Source organism: Bombus vancouverensis, chromosome 15 (assembly GCF_051014615.1).
Source record: "Bombus vancouverensis nearcticus chromosome 15, iyBomVanc1_principal, whole genome shotgun sequence".
Taxonomy (NCBI): domain Eukaryota; kingdom Metazoa; phylum Arthropoda; class Insecta; order Hymenoptera; family Apidae; genus Bombus; species Bombus vancouverensis.
In genome coordinates, this window is record NC_134925.1 from 7,290,088 (window position 1) to 7,308,745 (window position 18,658).

At 36.2% G+C, this 18,658-nt stretch overlaps 1 protein-coding gene across 2 annotated transcripts in view; it reads left to right on the forward strand.

Moving 5' to 3' along the window:
* Nucleotides 1–18,658, forward strand: part of Cog1 (conserved oligomeric Golgi complex subunit 1) — a 142,942-nt gene that overhangs the window by 85,472 nt on the left and 38,812 nt on the right. The gene's annotated exons all lie outside the window — the stretch shown is intronic.

The window sequence follows — 18,658 nt, forward strand, 5'->3', positions numbered from 1 at the left end:
AACTCAGCGCCGAAGAGTAAAGCCCCCTTCACACGTGGGAGAAACGAAAGTGGCGGTATAACGATGACTTGTTAATTTTCCAATTGGAAAAATGAGTTATTATACCGAGGCAATTGGTACGAAAAACAAGAAAAGTGGCAGCTGAGTTTGAAACGGAAATTTATACGCGTTAATTTGATTTTAGCGAGTCGATGGTATTTATTTCGTTATTGGGTAAAGCCTCATTCACGTTTGACACGAGACGAATCGATGGTACATAGGGTTGAACTAAGATTTATATTGAGATTCATGGAATTTACGAGTTACAGTTTGATACAATATAGCTTCATTGCAGCATTATTGTAGTATATTAACTGTATACTATCAATGTTGTAATTTGATGTTGCGATCGTATTTTATTACTAAATAGAAGAACTGAAATGAATGAAATTATATATAGGTTCCTTGAGTGGAAAATTGCAGATTTATTTGTCGTAGTTTAATATAGTAGGATCACGTAGTAACATCAAATTCGATGTACTATCAACTTCGCGATTCGATACTATTTATGTTATTTCTAAGTAGAGTCTCATTTGCGCTTAGCAACGGAAGATTAATGGCGCTTAATGTAGAGTTAAGGTTTACGCGTTTTATTGTCGAATCTAAATATTATAGTTTGAGATTGTAGAAGCTTGTAGTAATTCTGCAGTTGGTATACCATTGAAATTATGATTTAACGACTATCTCATTACTGACTAAAGTTTCGCTCACGCCTACGAAAGGTAAATTGATGGTTCGTATACAAATTTAAGTGAGAAGATTATACTAAACTTCGCATAACTTACGTGTAATACTGTGATGTGGAAAAAATCTGTAGTAATATGAAAGGCGCACATCATAATTCATTAAAATTAAAAATCAAGTAAAGCCGTATTTATTCTGGGAAAAAACAGGTTAATAATGTGTAAAACGAGTTAGAGATTTATATTAAAATTCGCATGATGTATGTTATAATTCGTTATATTAGTCTTGCAACATTATCCAAGCCGTATATCATGTTTCTGTGGAGTTTGAGTATAGATTAAAGTCCTGTTCGCGCTTGAAAGAAACGAAATAATACTATGTAAATTTCAGTGGATAATTTATGTAAGAATTAACATGAATTCTATATTACTGTCTAATAATAATAATACTGACATTCCGTGCGTTAATTTCATGGGATTGAAGTACCGAGTAAGGCCACGTTCGCACTTGGAAATAGAGTTCAGACATGTGACGTTGAATTCGGTATTTTTTAGAAAGATCATGTGACGTGAATCATCAACACGTTATACTATTTCTGTAATTAGACTGTCGATTGTTATGCATTTATGAGAAATTTCAAATTGCAAAAATACACAAAATGCTTGCCATGTGCAAAGCATAAAAGATATTCAAAGTGATGTACATATTACAATATTTAATAGGTGCAATAAATTTTCATGTATGTAGGTTGCATTTCCTTATATCATGCTAATAATGCACACGCATTATAGTATATTAATATGATAATATTGGTAATACCTACTAATATTGATAATTTGATCATCGAGAAATAAAGCCTTATTCACGCTTAAGAGAGAATGTTATAACGGAAACATAAAAGTTTCGATAGTATAAGGTTGCGATATTATCCATGATAATGTTGCTTTTATCTACTTAGTTAAACTTCAAATGCTATGTAAAGCTGCATTCACGCTTGAAAAAAGAATCTGGCGATTCAGTTACGGTCTGTAGGGAGATTTGCATCCTCGATACGCTATCTGGTAGTCACATTACCATTGTATTCACATTCCGACCCGCTGGAGATTAAATCCCATTGTTGCCCTATTAAGCCCTATACATACTACGAAAAGAAAGCTTTCGCGAAACCGTTCTGATCCATCCAGTTTCTTGCAACCTGGTCAGGCAAGATTTTACGAGCTACATTGACGCGATGACAAATAATATTGTCATCGTGTTAAGTCACGCAGTACCGTCATCGCATTCAGTCACGTACACACCGGTATAAAAACTTAATAACGTCGTCTCTTTTAATTGCTTCGACATAACTCGAATTCTGAGGTAATCTGTAATTTTAGCATTGACTCTCGAGCTGATTTATTCAACATATATACAAACCTGACGTATCAGTTCATCATAGTTGAGCAAATATACAGAGTGTCTCATGCACAATTAGATTTTCCACGTATTACATTTAATAGCATGTGTCAGATACTTTACTTAACAGTTATTAGATGAACCAATTAATTTGTTGTCTTTTGAAAGATAATTTTCGAAATGGCCAGCGACATTGAGTTACGTGATGCTTTCGTTGTAGAGCAAGTAAAACGACGAAAAGAAATTTTAATTTAAAGCAGAGCAATATTATATTGTATGTTATATTATAATATGCTATATTAATAGCAATATTACTGAATTCTAGTAATTACTAAACTTCCCTTTTTTTCTATATGTATACTACATTTGTCAAAATTGAACTTAAAATATTTTGTAAATTATTCTCAAACAGAAGTTCTGTAGTTAAGAAGATCTGTAGTCTGATTTGAAAAAAGAAAAATGTACCTTAAAATTGTTTGAAAGCCTCCACTTGCAGCACACAGGCATATTCGTTAAACCGTCAGTTCCTTCAAAATCATTTAATGTTACCTCATGAAATTGTCTCAGAGTGATTTGAGTCATCGAAGTTTCATCCCATAAAATCCACCTACGTATTTCGCTCGCATATAAATTTGCAACCTTATCTCATGATATTCCGTTATTATACGGTAAAGACTAAAAAAAAAAAAAAAGAAAAAGACTAGCAACAGATTAATCTGCTCATTGAGATAATGGGATTCGCGCATAAAGCCTAATTTACGCGTGTAATCTAAACCGATATAATGCAGTCACGCAACTTGCAAGCGATTTTCCGCAGAAGGTGGCAATCTTTTAACATAGCGTCAATGACAGGCGTATCGACTTGCTACGATTCGTCGATAACTAATTATCGTGAGAAAGCATGCACTTACGCATCGAAAGCACGACCAATCAAACCCATAGAAACATGATCTTGTTTGGCAACTTTGGGCGTTGCCAGTGATGGAAAAAGTCTTGCAACCGTGTCACGTAGCGAATTGATGGTATGCAAAGTACAAAACGTAGCATGTACGGGGCTAGCTATCGACGTCTCATCTTGTATAAATTGCAATCAAGTCTTGTAATGCAACTTCATCCTGCCGCCTGGTCGCATTTGCAAGAAAATCTTGTCGCATGACGTAAATACTACCATTGAACAGTAGGGGTGAATTAAGATATAAAGGAGATATACTTATCACGGTTAGCAATTTATAATTGTCCTTTTGATCGATGAAGGTGTTCTCAATGATTTATTCCTGGCTTTCAAAGTGCTACACGTTTCTTCTTTGTAGCTTTTTCGTCTACCGAATTGGAATTTTTGGAATTTATCGTTGCAGGAACGAGGTTTGCCAGCTTTGCTTAGAGAAATTAAATAAAGTTTCAAATTAATTAAAGTTTTATTTAATTTTTTATTACACCCAGTACGTGAAATGTGGTTTATGGAAAACAAGGAAAATTTAGTAATTATGCTATAACAAATTGTGTTCTAATAATATTATTATTACTAGTAATCGTATTATTTAATTGTATCAATAGCTATGCAAATTAATTCGCTAGCTTTGTATTTAATCAAGTACAACACCTTAAAACTTGAAACCCTCGCGATGATCAGATCACGTATTTGTGCTTTCACGGATTTTGTTCGTGTTTTTGTTAGTATTGGGTTGTCCCAAAGGTCTCATTCGTCTTACAAAGAAATAATAAAGAGGTGTACAACATTTTCTGCTTTATATCTCGTTGTATTACTACAAAATGGATCATACATAATTCAATAAAATAATATAAAAGGAAAAACGTTGTGCATCTACGTTACTTCCTTATAAAACGAAGGAAACTTTTCGGACAGCTTAATTACTTTGCGTTTTGTTCCGTCGTTTCTTAAATGTTCCCCTTCACTTCACATCCTTCTGTCTTAGTTCCGATGAAGCGAACTGGAATATTCGCAAAACGACGGAGTGAAGCGCGACGTATTCATAAGAACAAGAAGCGCAAACTTGTTAGTAGCAACTGCGTTGCGAGTTAAAATTAATGATATCAAAAGAGAGTAACAAGAAACGAATACGTCAAGCAGTATCACACAAAGAAGAAAATAATAACAGAATGATTACAATTTTTGTCATTGTGAATACGACTGCGAGTAAAATTGCGAGAATGTCCTCGAGCAAGAATGACTTTCATAACACAAGCAAAGAAAATTCGATAGTATAAATAATAAAGAAAACCCGTTTCACTCTGATATAGTTTGGTAAGGCTAATTAGGTTCGTGGTCGGACAAATCTCGAACAGGAAGTGGCGGCGCGTGGCCACTATAAATCGTCGTGGCTAAAACGATTACCGCAATTTCCCGAAATCTCATGCGTGCACCTGATGAACGGATCACGCCACGAGATTTCAGCGTGTCCGTCGAGCTTTTAACGCTTCCGCAGTCTAGCGTCCATGGTATTTCGAAATGAATTTCCGGTGAATTAAATTTGCGAATTTTATTATTAGAACGGTTGACCAGCGGCTTCCGGAATCCCAATTTCCATGTTTCCGCTGATTAATTTCACGTGCTCGGTAATTAGTAGGCTCGTATCAGTAATTATCTTATAACATAATCACCGCTACTGATAATTGTGTTCTAATAATATGACTATTACTAGTAGTCGTATTATTTAATTATATCATTAGCTATGCAAATTAATTCGCTAGCTTTACATATTTAATCAACTGCAACAGCTTAAAATTTTTAATTCTCACGACGATCGAATGACGTATATGGAACTTGTTCGTTTTATTTTATTGCAAACTTTGATGAATGTTTTCAGATAGATTGGGTAGGTTGTTTTAAATTGTATTGTCAGATGTGTTATATACAGGGTGGTTGGTAACTGGTGGTACAAGCGGAAAGGGGGTGTATAAAAATTTAAAAATTTTAAAAATTAAAAAAAACGAAAAATTTTTATTCTATATTTTCGACTTCTTTTTTCGCGTAGAATCAACCCCTTTCCGCTTGTACCGCCAGTTACCAAGCATCCTGTATATAGTTAGAATAATTTAGAGTTTGATCTTCTATAGTATATTAAGTTTTATTCATTTTGTGCTTTTTCTTCTTTTTTGAAAAATTGTAAGATTAAGTAGGAACTTCTGGATGGATGTAGCTTAATATTTGGAGTGACTCTGTTTGCACATTTTAACGTTAGCTTGAATTTAGAGTGTCTTCCTCTATAGCAAACAAGTGGCAAAGCGTATTCTGGTATTTAATTCTGAAAATTGTTGATATCTATTTATTGCAGAATATCGATACGTAACAATAGTTTATTATTGGCTGTAACACCAGTTGTTTAGAAATCATAGGAAGACACTATTCTTTTGTGAATACTCGCGTGAGTCTTTCATTGAAATATACAGGCAGAATTGCAGGATATTCTAAAAGGATAGAAACAAAATAAAACAGAAACACAGATCTAAGATGATTCTTCTGTCACTTATCGATTGACAATTCATTCATCGCCAAAAATTTCAGCCAATTACACACCGTTGTATTGCACAAAGTACAAAAATATACTGTTTCGTTCATTAAGAATCATGAGATTAAATTCCCTTTTTAAAATTTTGTATCAATCTTTTTCTAACTGATCTCAAACTCAAAGTATCTGAAAAAATGAAATTCTAAAGAAGAAGAAAAGTAAGAATTCTGCTGTAAGAAATTTGGAAAATTCCATTTTCTCATACCACTTGGATTGTAACACAGTGGCGCGTAAAGAGGTTTAATGGAGAGGGCAGGTGCCAAGTCTGTGTTTATTTTTCGCGTGTTTCTCCCTTTACATCGTTCTCGCCCCTTTCCGATCGTCGCTGACCAAGGGGGAAACGTCAAGTTGCATTTTCACAGTCCTGCTATTTCTGCCAGGTGGCGAGCTGGTTGGCCAGGCCACCATTTCCCACTGGACGTTTTTGGTTCAAGATTAATTAAATCCGTCTGGAAATAGTTACGAACGCTGGCCATCAAACCGCGAATGTTGAATGGGAGGGGGGGGGGGGGGTTCTTGGGTGGACAACGATTTGGTGGTGCAACACGAGATGTTAATCCAGTCGTGTTATCTTTTTTCCACGAACAAACACGATCTCTCGAGCTTTAGATCGCTGTTAGGACCTTGGATCTCATCTATGAATCAGCTCGATTTGCTCTTGTAGCTTGTTTCCTTGGATTTTTGTTTTTTAGTTGGGCTTTTGTTAGCTCCTCCTTCTTTCTTTGTACCGTGTGCTCGATAAGTTAGCTATAGCTTGACAAATAGATTATCATTTAGGTTTGCTTTCTTTCTATCGGATTAATTTATCGTTTAGTTCGGTTTGTTGATCTTGAGGCTGTGTTATTTTCCTTTGCTTAGTTTATTCTCCATTTGATATATATATTTCATCAATTGGTTCGTTTTCTCTCATTTGAAGAGAGGTGGTGATTTTTGTCGAAAGTTTGTAAAACCAAAGATTGAATTACTTCAAACTTTAATTTGTATATTAATATAGATAGGCCTTAGAATGGAAATTTCCCAAATGTATAGCGAAATATTAATCGATAAAGTTCTATATTTTTAGCTCGTATGAATCTAATCTCTACAGAAGTTACGTTATACACGAATATATCCCATAAATGTATAAGATATAGTCTAACGTTAATTTTTTATCAATTATTCCACGACAAGAGGAGATTAAAAATGACAATATGCGAAGACAGTTATTACGTGTAACATACGTAGTTCTAACAGAAGCCTAAGTTGTCAACTGTGGCAGAATGAAAGCGACCGGACTCCTAGACGAGGATGGACCAAGGCTGGGTCACGTTCAAACTGAATGGACCTGGAGGCCCATTCATAATCGATATACTTATCTATGTGATTCCATTCGGTCAACAGTGCCAACACGAGCCCATTGAGCACCGATCCTCCAGTGTGAATGACCTTTTACACATCTAAACAGCTGAACTCTTCAGAAATCCACCGCTCTAATGCAATCTACGGGGCATCTTTTTTAACTATCGAATAATTAAAATAGTAATTTAATCCAATAAAATAATCCAAATTAATTCAATTGAAACAACTTCCTATTCTCTGTCGTCGTTAATGATCCATTTAAACGATTGATGCGATAAACGACGAAAGAAAAAGGAACCCGTAAACAAAATTTTCGATAAAGGATCATTGAGTGGAAGTTCATTTTTATTTATTTATGGAAGCCATTCAAATCTTGCAGAAATTTTGCGGACTGTGAAATAATCAAGAAATATTGAGATTTATTTATTTTGGTTGTGAATAACCAACTATGAATGACTGGAGTTCTCCTCTTTACTGCTAATCGTTGGATTAATCATGCGGTTAAGAGTAATCGTTGTCCTTGGCGAAAATTATTTTTTGGTTACCAAATAATCAAATAATCTAAAAACAATTCCTGTTGTCAGTGATGTAACCACAAAATGATTTCTGTTGTCTACAGTGATTACCAGTGAGCAACAAAATTTTACCTCTTTATCATAGTTATTCAGAATCAAAGTCATAATTAAATTAAATCATAATTAAAGAAAGATATTGATTTTTATGCCATAACTTTTAAGACTTGAGCTAAATAATCTCTGTTAAATAAAATAAAAAAAGAAGGAAGTGGAGTATCATAAATTAACGAAAGCGTCGCTGTTGGAGAAAATCATAGAAGATATTTAAAAGAAGAAATTCAAATAAATAGTCTAAGAATAATGTAAATAGCGATTGAATTCAAGGAATTCGAGTTCTCTTCTCTTTCCTGCTCCACGAAATCGCTTGCAACTGGTAGAACGACCGGAAAGGGTACGTCGAAATGTCGATGTCCATGCATCGAGCAAAACTATTAAGAAACGATGCATTACGATCTCGAACGACACTCGACAGCTATACTTAGCCGAATGGAATTTGCACGAACGATTCGCGTGTTCGAACGCCGTTGCTAAAATCGACCGAGCTTTGACGTATGCTCGCTACACGAAATTCCACCGAAATACCATAAGCCAATGGAACGAACAGGAATCCGTTTAAACCGAAAACAGACGGTGCAAGTACACGTTATATCGACTTGGTCCATTATACGTACTGTGTACATTCGCGCACAAAAGTCGCTTAAGTTGCTTCAGATTATAACGTTGACTATTCTTAGGAAAATAATCCACGTGGGTTCTAAACTCGAACCTTTTCATTCGTAATATCGTCGCACGCGATAGAGCTATATTTTACGTGTGTTAGATGTATCACATATATCTACTGCATCGTATATTGCAACGTATTAATTATATTATGAAGATATAAAGACGAATAAATTATTTTCTATTTCCTAATCTGGATAGGCTGTAAGTAGACGTAACTGTGATATTTGTTAACATTTACAGAACTATTATTCTTACATGTGGAATATAAAAACGCCCTATAAATTGCATTTTAATTGCACATTAAAAAATCTAACACGCTTTCTCAATTTGCGTAAATTGACTGGTGTGGCAACGAGCAAGCAAGATTTGCTAGAATTATTCTCGCAGCGTTTTGTCATACGTAAATTTAGTCGTAGTCGTTGCTTCGAAAGCTTCTTTGCAAAGATCGATCAACGTTGATTAATTAACATTCGAAGGTTCCTTTGCCGTACAAAGTGTCAGGCTAACGTTAACGCGATGCTTCGTGTATTCTTAGAGTTGCTCGATATCTTGCAGTTCTCATGTGCATGCAGCGATTGTTCTGACGCTGTAAAGCTTTCGAACAAGGGTCTAGGTACAAAAGAGGAGAAATTGAAGCGGAGTGTTGAATGTAACGTGCAATGGGTGCTGCCCTCTAAAGATAGCGCGGCCCTCGATCCGCACGCGGTTTTCCCTTTCTCGTTTTCTCCCTCTTTCCAGATCGCAATTTATAGAAGCACTCCGCACCTGTCACCTTGCCTGCCACCAGGCAGATTTCACTGGTAGAAACCAGGAATAACTAAGGGTGCGCGAAGGAAATGGAAAATGGCGGGAAAAGACGAATGACTGAGGAAATGATGGATGCTTTCAACCCTTCAGCTTCGTGTCACGCATCTTTTATTTCTGCTCGAGCTCCTCTTGGGTTAATTTAAATTAATCATGTAGATAGTTAAACAAACAGAAGCTCGATTTTCCGAGGTGATGTGGGTCGGATGATGGAAAACTCGGGTAATAGGGAAAAGTCTGGTTTGGAAATCGTATCATAAAATCATAGAACACATTTTGATGATATAATCACGTGAGATGTATTTGGGTTTAATTAATACTTCATCATCGGATCTTCACGATATCTGACTATTTACGCCTTCGTACTCCTAGTGCTAAAAGAGTTATGGCGAAGTTGAAAGCAACTTGGATAACGCTCAATGACGATAGAGAATGTCCAGCTGGATCGGCTAATGTATTAAAAAATATACGATCCATTTAGAAAAGCTTGGACGTTCTTCGTATGTTCTGTACGCGTTTACCTACGATAAAACTAGTCGTGTCAAGTTATGTCTTCCGCTGAACCATTCAACAAGTTTCTGAAACGTTATTTGATATTATAAAAAATGAGCAAGCTATTTCAGGTGATAAAGCGAAGTGAGACATCTGGTCATGTGGATTGTATATTTATCTCGTATATTTTATGAACATTTTAAAATAGAAAATAGGAAATAACTGTAGAGTAGAATTGTTATTAAAATGGTAAAAATGTCTAGTATAAGAATTATTATCGGAGTACTATCAGTACTGTAGTATATGGGACTTTAAAGAATATTTGTATTACTTATTTTATTATTTTTATAAATCCTGCCGCTTTGAAAAAATATCTACAGATGTTACAGATGCTCTTTTAATGTTAGGCCTACCATTGAGAAAAATCATAGTGACGAACCCGGTTTTAATGGCTTTTAAATTACATCCAGTTTCTTAATACGTACGCGCTCATGCTTCGAAGTCGAACGCGACTAATTATAACTATCTTGATAGTATCAAACACGATCTTCAACCGATGAAAGAAACAAAACATTCTTCCAGAGTTCTTATGGGAAAATGTCTATCCGGGTTTACTTAATCTTGCCAACAACTTCTCTTTAAATGATGTAAGAATTTACATCATTCATTGGTAAAATCTATAAAATTCTTCGAATCTGCAAATGTCTGCATCGTAGAATCCCTAAAATTTTTAAAAATTACCGACGTTCTCTGTCGCAAAATTCCTCACGTTGATACGGTCGCGAAAATTTCTTAAACTGTTACAATTCTAATTCGAAAGAAGCCTAAGATTCTTTGAATTAAAAAATCTCAAAATTGCAATCTTCAAAATTCTTCAAATCAGTAAGTTTCCAGCTAAAAAAATTACTCGGTTCCGAAATCCCTTAAATTAAACAATCCCCAAGATTCTTCAAATATTTAGTTTCCTAATTCGTAAAATCCCTAAAATTCTTCGAATCTGCAAGTGTCTGCATCGTATAATCCCTAAAATTCTTAAAAATTACCGACATTTTCTATCGTAAAATTCCTCGTGCTGATACGGTCGCGAAAATTTCTTAAACTGTTACAATTCTAATTCGAAAGGAGCCTAAGATTCTGTGAATTAAAAAATCTCAAAATTGCAATGCCCCAAATTCCTCAAATCAGAAATCCCTTAGGTTCGTAAAATCCCCAAGATTCTTCAAATATTTAGTTTCCTAATTCGTAAAATCCCTAAAATTCTTTGAATTCGCAAATCTCTAAGTCGCGAGACCCGAAAAATTCTCAAAATTACAAAATTACAAAGTTCTCCCAGTCCATAAAATTCCTTAAGTTCGAAGAATCCCTGAAATTCCTCACGCCCCTGTCTCGTAAAATCCTCAAAATTCTTTGAATTCGCTGAAGTCCAAGTCCGGCCAAATCGTTTCGAATTCGCAAATTCGTAATTCGTAAAATCCTTCAAATTTCCACTATTAAGGCGATTGAAAACGCGAATCGAAGGCCAGGAAAACGGGATAAAAATGGAAGGCCAATCGATATTAATTACCAGTCGTTATCCTCTAAATACGAGCTTTAATTGGAGGCAACCGACCTATTGGCGTCTCTCGAAAAGGAAAAGACAAGCGGCAAGAGGGGAAGATGAAGAGACAAAAAAGAAAAAGGTAAAGAAGAAGCACAGAGGAATAGAAAGACCACGAGAACGGTGGACGAGGCTCTTTTGCGGAAAACGATGATTGGTTCGCAATTAGAATGGACGTGGTTAGTCGTAAAAGCGATCCTCTTGCTTTTATCTCGCGGTACAGGGGAAAAAACCGACGATTGCATCGTAATTAGAATGGACGTCACCAGTTGGAAACAATCCGCTGGTTGTTTGTTCTCTCGTCCCGTTTCTCAACGTAAGAAACGCTGGATTCTGGTGTAGGCCTCGTTAGATGATCATTATCTCTTATTTAGTTAAGCCTTACTTGGCTCCGACCCTGCTTCTACGTATCCTCGTTAACAGATGCCAGGAATTTTGTGAATTTTATCGAATTTTACGTCGGTTTACAGGTTTTAAAACAGTGGAAAATTCGTTTGAATTTTAAAGAACTAGAGCGTTCGCTGGCCAGAGTTGTACAAGTTCGATCCGTTTTATTTGAATTTGAAAAATCAGATTTAGCTGCGGCATACATTTTTCGTCGCAGAAAGCTAACAATGGTTTACGTCGTAAACTATTAGATTGTCCGAAAAGTGTCTTTCTTTTACAGACACGTCTTTTTCAACGACGCATCTTTATACAAACATGAAACCTAATCGATCCTTTCCGATTCGAAACCTAATGTCGAAAGTTGAGATCTTTATTTTGATAGAAGAAAATGGATCATACGTAATTCGATAAAATAATACAAAATGTTGTGCATCCATTGTTTCCTTATAAAACGAAAGAAACTTTTCGGACGACCTAATATTTTGTGCCATCGTAGCTTCTATGAAATCATTGCAAGAATGAGATAGATAAAACTCGGCTGTTTTTGCGCGACTAGCGTCACTAATGCAACTCTACAAGCCAGAAGTTACAAGTTTTTCCTGGTAAAATAGTATCAGTGACTGACGATAAAACGAATGACATTCCACGAGCAAGTTTTCATACGTTACAACTTCTATTTTGACGTGAAATTGTAATATCACAAGGAGAAGAAAAATCTAGAACCAGTTGTAACCTATCAAGCCACTAATATCATTACGTAGTTGGCAAATTAGCGTGTAAGAAAAAAGTACAAACTAAAACAATTTCGATCGTCCGCAATTAGTGAAACAGCGAAATCGGCAGTTTTCTATTCAAATAAACACACTTCTCATTAATTCAGTCCATAACGTAGTAATTTTCTCTCTTTCGCTCGCATTGGTCTTCGCCTAATCCTGAAATTCCAACTCCGATCGAACTATGGAAAATCCTAATCCTAAGCACACGACCGACAAGATCCTCGATCCAAGATCCACGAAAATCAATATTTATCTCGTTGGTCTTAATTTCTGATTTTCGTGACTTTGATAAAAATACGTATGCGTTTCTTTGTTCACAAGATGCAGACGTTTACGTTAATTGAGAGATTCCGGGCTGGGAACGGTCCCATTAAAACGAAACGAAGGTGAACCACTGGTTGCTCGATCCTATCCCCTTTCCCTTCAATTTTTCGCTTTCCCTTTTCTTTTCCCTACAAAAAAAAAAAAAAAGGAAAAAAAATACGAAACGTCGCTCGTCCATGTGAACGAGATCCGCTGTAAAATATAAATCGTTTCGTCAACGAGTAAATCGATCGTACACGAGCATGTGCTTCATCTTTTCTCGTTAAATGACTGCCATTCGTTGAATGGAAATTCTTCTATAAGGAAATTAAACGAACTAGATTTCAATGGACGAATAATGGTCGTACATCTTTCCGCGATCGTTTCGGTGATTTTTGAGATATAAAATACTCTTTGATTCATCGATTAAAGATATTCGAAAGGAAATGTAGTTGTGAATAATGGTAGTTGTTTATGATACTGTTCTTTCCATTAATTGCAGTTTCTTTTTTTTTTTTTTTGTGAACACATGATGGAACTCTTTCGATTGGTATATTGAAAACCACGGTAATTATAGTGGATCGATAATTGAATATTAAATTATACGTATTATTCGTAATTTCTGAGGTTTGGATTTCTCTTGGATCTGTTTCGATTTTTAACTGGTTCACGAACATACCTGTTATTCCAATGATGGATACGATGTAGTGGCCATAAGAATTTATGCGATGTAGATTTGCCAACTGTTGTAATTTATTCTTATAAAGAAAATTACATTTACGTACTTTATTACATTTTTTTTAAATCACCATATTACGTGTAATTTCGAGATCTATGGGTTGGTCGGTTGATTGAAGGTTTGTACTCGAAAATCAGTTTCCCATCTCGCCAAGACACGCAACACGATACATCGACAAGACGATCGAACTGTGTAAATTTCTCCTGTGTAAACCTCCCCATAAATATACATAATAATAGTATAATAACGTAACAGTATAGTGATGTAATAGAGCGGTGTATGAAAGAATGTCGAATAGAATAAACGGCACGAAAGACACAGTTGTAGAAAGCGGAATTGTATTTGACAGGAGCAATTAAATAACGAGAAAACACAATACGTATATCCGCAGAACGCGTGAGCGCTATCAACGTGGTAAAACCTGTTTACTACAAAGTTACTATTAACGTAGTGCACTTATTATGCGAGTATGACTTTTAAACTTCCTTTTTGCCGGCCACTGTAATTTAAATGACAAACTGTTCGTGTTAGAAAGCACTGTGCAATGATCGAGCATCGTTCGGTTTTCTCATGCGCTACAAATGTAAATTATTCTATTTGATAAGATATAACATGCATGTGCCTAAACAAATGGTACTTTAACAAATGTTACTATCATTAATCGATCATTAATTATGACTAATCAGGGAGATCGGCGTACAGATCAACTCGATCAGTCAATTGTCCATCCGTACGACACGATCGATCTCTTGGACCCGGCTAAAATACGATCCTCGAGGGAACTACGATCGATCGATGTCGACTTCAAAGTCGCTTGGCCAGAGACCAAACACTTGCTTCGCGTGTTAACAAAACACGACCAATTAAAAAATTGTCCACTAGACGAGATCTCTGTATTTTGTTGTTCGGAGTCGTCGGTTATCGATCATACGTGCACTCGATTCTCTACACGGAGATCATTTAGTTAATGGACGGAGGTAAATGACCGTGTGATCGGATAAACTGGTACACGAGATAATTATTAATTCGGAATAATAAATTCGAATGTATCTCTCAGTCATTCGGCAGAAAACGCTCAAAGAGGATATTACACGAAGACTGGAAATTTGTGTGCAATTGTGGGAGACGTGAATGCGCATAATGGGCAAAAATATATAAAATATCCAAAGTACAGTACTTTTCATAGTATTCTAACGGGTAGAACAAATTTCTACATAGATCTATACCTTTGAATTATTAGCTTGTCCGGGGAGTGTCTTTCTTTTACAAACACGTGTTTTACAACGACGCATCTTTATACAAACGTGAAACCTAATCTGTCGAATATTGTGATCTTTATTTTGATGGAACAAACCGGATCGTACGTAATCCGAGAAGATAATGTAAAACGAAAAACATTGTGCATACATTATTTCCTTATAAAACGAAAGACACTTTTCGGACGACCTAATATATTGGCGAAGATACGAGTTTGAATAAAAATTCCGCCTATGTGTTAGAACGATCATTTTCTTTCTCCGACTTGACAAGATAAATTTCTGTGATATCTACAATTATAGGCTACAATTATAGTTTATTAGTCGTTTAGAGGCTCTGCTTAATTAAACTGATATTATCGGTGAATTTGTACACGACTTATTTTTCAGTAACAAGAAATTAATCGAATCAATTTCAAGCCAGAACACCGATTTCATGAAAGTTGTAGAAATATCGAGAGCCAAGCTTCTTCCTAATCTTATTACGATAGATAGGGAAACTGGCAAGACGATCGATCGGTAGATCGATGGATAGATAGCGGATCAATCGATGCACACCCATTATCGGATCAATATTCCGTGGAAAGCACGGGCAAGCTAGTAAGCAATTGAATCACGTAACGCAACGCGCCGTTGCTAATGCTTAAAGGGAACCGGGACGAAAACGCACGTCGGCTCACGTGGCCGAGCACTTCCTGTTAATGTTCCGTCCGCTGTACTAACAACAGCCTCTGTGTCGTCGCTTTGTCGCCACTCGTTGTACTTACATTGCAACGTGGCCATCGTGACGATCTGAGTCTCGATCGGACACCTCCAACTTGTATTTTTCGTCACTCGTATTTCGCTGGAGTTTGGTCGACTCATTTTTCGATCGATTATTAGGGACGATTCAATTGTCTACAATCTGATTCTCAACTCTACAGCGTTCGTTGAATCATTTTTCATCGAGTCGTATTTTTCTATTCGTTAGAAAAATTGTTCAGTTCGAGGAATCGTTGTTGATACGATTTCTCGTTTACGCTGCAGATTTTATATATATTTTTATGAATATTTGTATGATCGAAATAAAGGTGAGATTAAAATATAGAGAATTAGGATACAGCAATATGGTTAAACAAATGTGTGTTGTTTTTATTCTTGATAGTCTTATCGGCTCAGATTCGCTGTGAATTTTCTCCTGTCATCATGTTTTTATAAATAACGTTAGGTCTCTTTTAGGTCACGTTTAGGTGTCGATTAATTTCATTTTTATATCAGTTTCTCGTCTATTTGTTATTCTAATCGTCTAACAACGTTTCCACGAAAGAGTCCACGAACAGTATACTAGTTAGAATACTAAGTTTCCTTCAGTCGAAGTTCGAGTTTGTATTTTTATATCAGTTTCGCTCGTTCGTCGTTCCAATCGCCCAAAAATACGCTACAGGTCGGCGAAAGAACTGTAAATTAGCAGGAATATTAGGCTTCCTCTGTTCCAAGCTTCAGCTTTTGTTTCAAGTTTAAATTTGACTTCTTACATTAATTTTGCTCAGTCGTTACCCCCATCGTCCAAAGAAAATGAGTACAGTTCGACGAAAGGAACGTACATCAACGATAATATTAGGTTTCCTTCATTTGAAGTTTGAAGCTTGGGGTAGAATTTTTATATTAGTCTTGTTCATTCATTATTCCAATCGTCCAAAGGAAATGGTAGACTTCCACGAAGCAGTCGTTCATTAGCAAGAATATTAAGTTTCCTTCATTTGAAGTTCGAAGTTCGAGGTTGAATTTTTGCATTAGTTTCGCGAAGGAGCCATACTTCGGCAGCAATATTTACGTTCCTTTTATTTCAAGTTTCAGTTCGTATCTCAACTTTGAGTTCAAACTTTTAGTTTGTATCGTATGAAATTTTCTTTTTATTAATTTTCTATTTATATCTTTCTCATTTTATATGTATAAATTCCATTATTCCAATGATCGAAAAAGTATGGCAAAGCTGAAGAAAAAAACAGCGCTCTTCAGTTAGCAGGAATATCACGTTTCCTTCATTCGAAGTTTGAAATTTCCAGTTGAATTTTTACATCAAATTTATCCATTCGTTATCCCACACGTCCAAACACGATGGCACGATCTTACGATAGAGCCGTACATTAGCAAGAATACGTTGGAACACTTTCGTTACTCGCTGTGTATAAATTCGTCCATCCACGTCTCTTGTACTCGGTGGCATCAGCCAACCAACTTGGAGGCTTTCAAGGCGACCAGCCGCGATACCCGTTTAGGATCACCGGCTAGCTTGGATTTATTCGCGGGTCTTAACAGCCCGGTTCAGGCGATAAATGCCACCCGCGTGTCGTTGGACACGGCTCTCGCGTCGTTTACACGACGAACGCAAACACAGACGGCAAAAAAGCAGCAGCTCGTAAAGTGACATGCATCTGTGCTGGCGCAGCCGGCCTCGACGCAGCCTCCACGAGGGCAAAAAGGGCCGGTCCTCGGTCTGCCGCTTTCACCTGAGTCTCTGAATCGTTGCAGACGAAATTGGACTCGATTGAATTCCACCTATTGAGAAAAAGCGAAGGCTCGTGGACTTATTGAAGCATCTTTTTCTTAATACGATGCTTTGCGCCAGTTTATCCTCGTTAAGGAAGGTTAAGGCATCGTTAGTGATCGATGACGGTGTGCTGGAATCTTTGTTGTTCGGTTGGTTTACTGAAGAAGGCTACTGCAGGTGAATAGTGGTAAATGTATGGAGGATATATATGGTGGGTCGTTATAATAAGATGCCTTCTTGTGGGTCTACGTAAAACGGTGTAAGAGGGATGATAATAGTGTAAAAACAGTTTTCTTCTTGCTTGCAATGTCGTGCGTAAAGGTTCTCTTAAACGATCGATAATATCGTCAATACGTCAGGCTTCTGAACATCGTCGCGGTTTCTCAATAAATATTGACCATACACATTGTCAATATTATCAGTGTTTATTGGCAAGCTGTGTTTTCCTCGTACGTTCGATAACTTGCACTGACAATATGCATTGATCGTTCGAGGGTCCCATAAGATTCTTAAGAGGAATGTTTATAGGAATGTTTTATTTGCTATTCCACATAGTTGGGCTTGAATAATTACAACAGGATCATTTATGAATTTAGATGGCAAATTCATTTGTCATTATATTTATCATATATACAATAGATAAATAGATTTATAGTTTATTTATATTTGCATTTATTTATTTATTTATAATGATAAATTCATTTATCTATTATATATATGATACATATAATGATAAATGAATTTGCCATCTAAATTCATAAATGATCCTGCTGTAATTATTCAAGCCCAACTATGTAGAATAGCAAATAAAATTTATAATATGCGGGGCAGCCAGCTACGTTCGTTAAAGCCCAGAACTGAAGACGACGCGTCGCGAGTTCGAATCCTCGGCATAAAGGACTTCAAGAAAGGGATGGATGAACAAAAAAAAAAAAAATATAGAATTTTGTACCAAGAGCATATGAAGCACGGCTTTTGAGAATACGGGCCGCTTCTGCGTTTATGTAAGTTTTCCATTTATTAATATGATCGAGAGAGAAATAAAGAAACATAATTGGAATTAAGTAGGAAGGACCACTACGTTTACTATTAAAAATTGCGACGAAGGGAAATGAATATCTGTATCCTGAGAATAATGGCAGAATACTGTCGAATAAAATAGCCTTTTCCAGGAGAATTTACGATTTCGAAACGTCAGTAATCGAAACACAAGCGTAGACAAGAATCACTGGAATTAACTGTTAAAGGCAGTGCGTGTACTCTTGAAAAAGTTACGACGCAGAGAAACGAACATCTTCACTTGGTAATAAAATAGACAGCAATGACCGGAATTAACTACTTAAGATGCGGAAAGGAGAGATAGATCTTTGCTAAAATAAGGAAAAGAAGAACACGGCATAATAAAATAGACATTTCCACATTTGAATTTACAGTAGCAGAATATCAATGAAACCATTGGAGGGACGGACGACATACCAAAGTAAAAGGAAAAC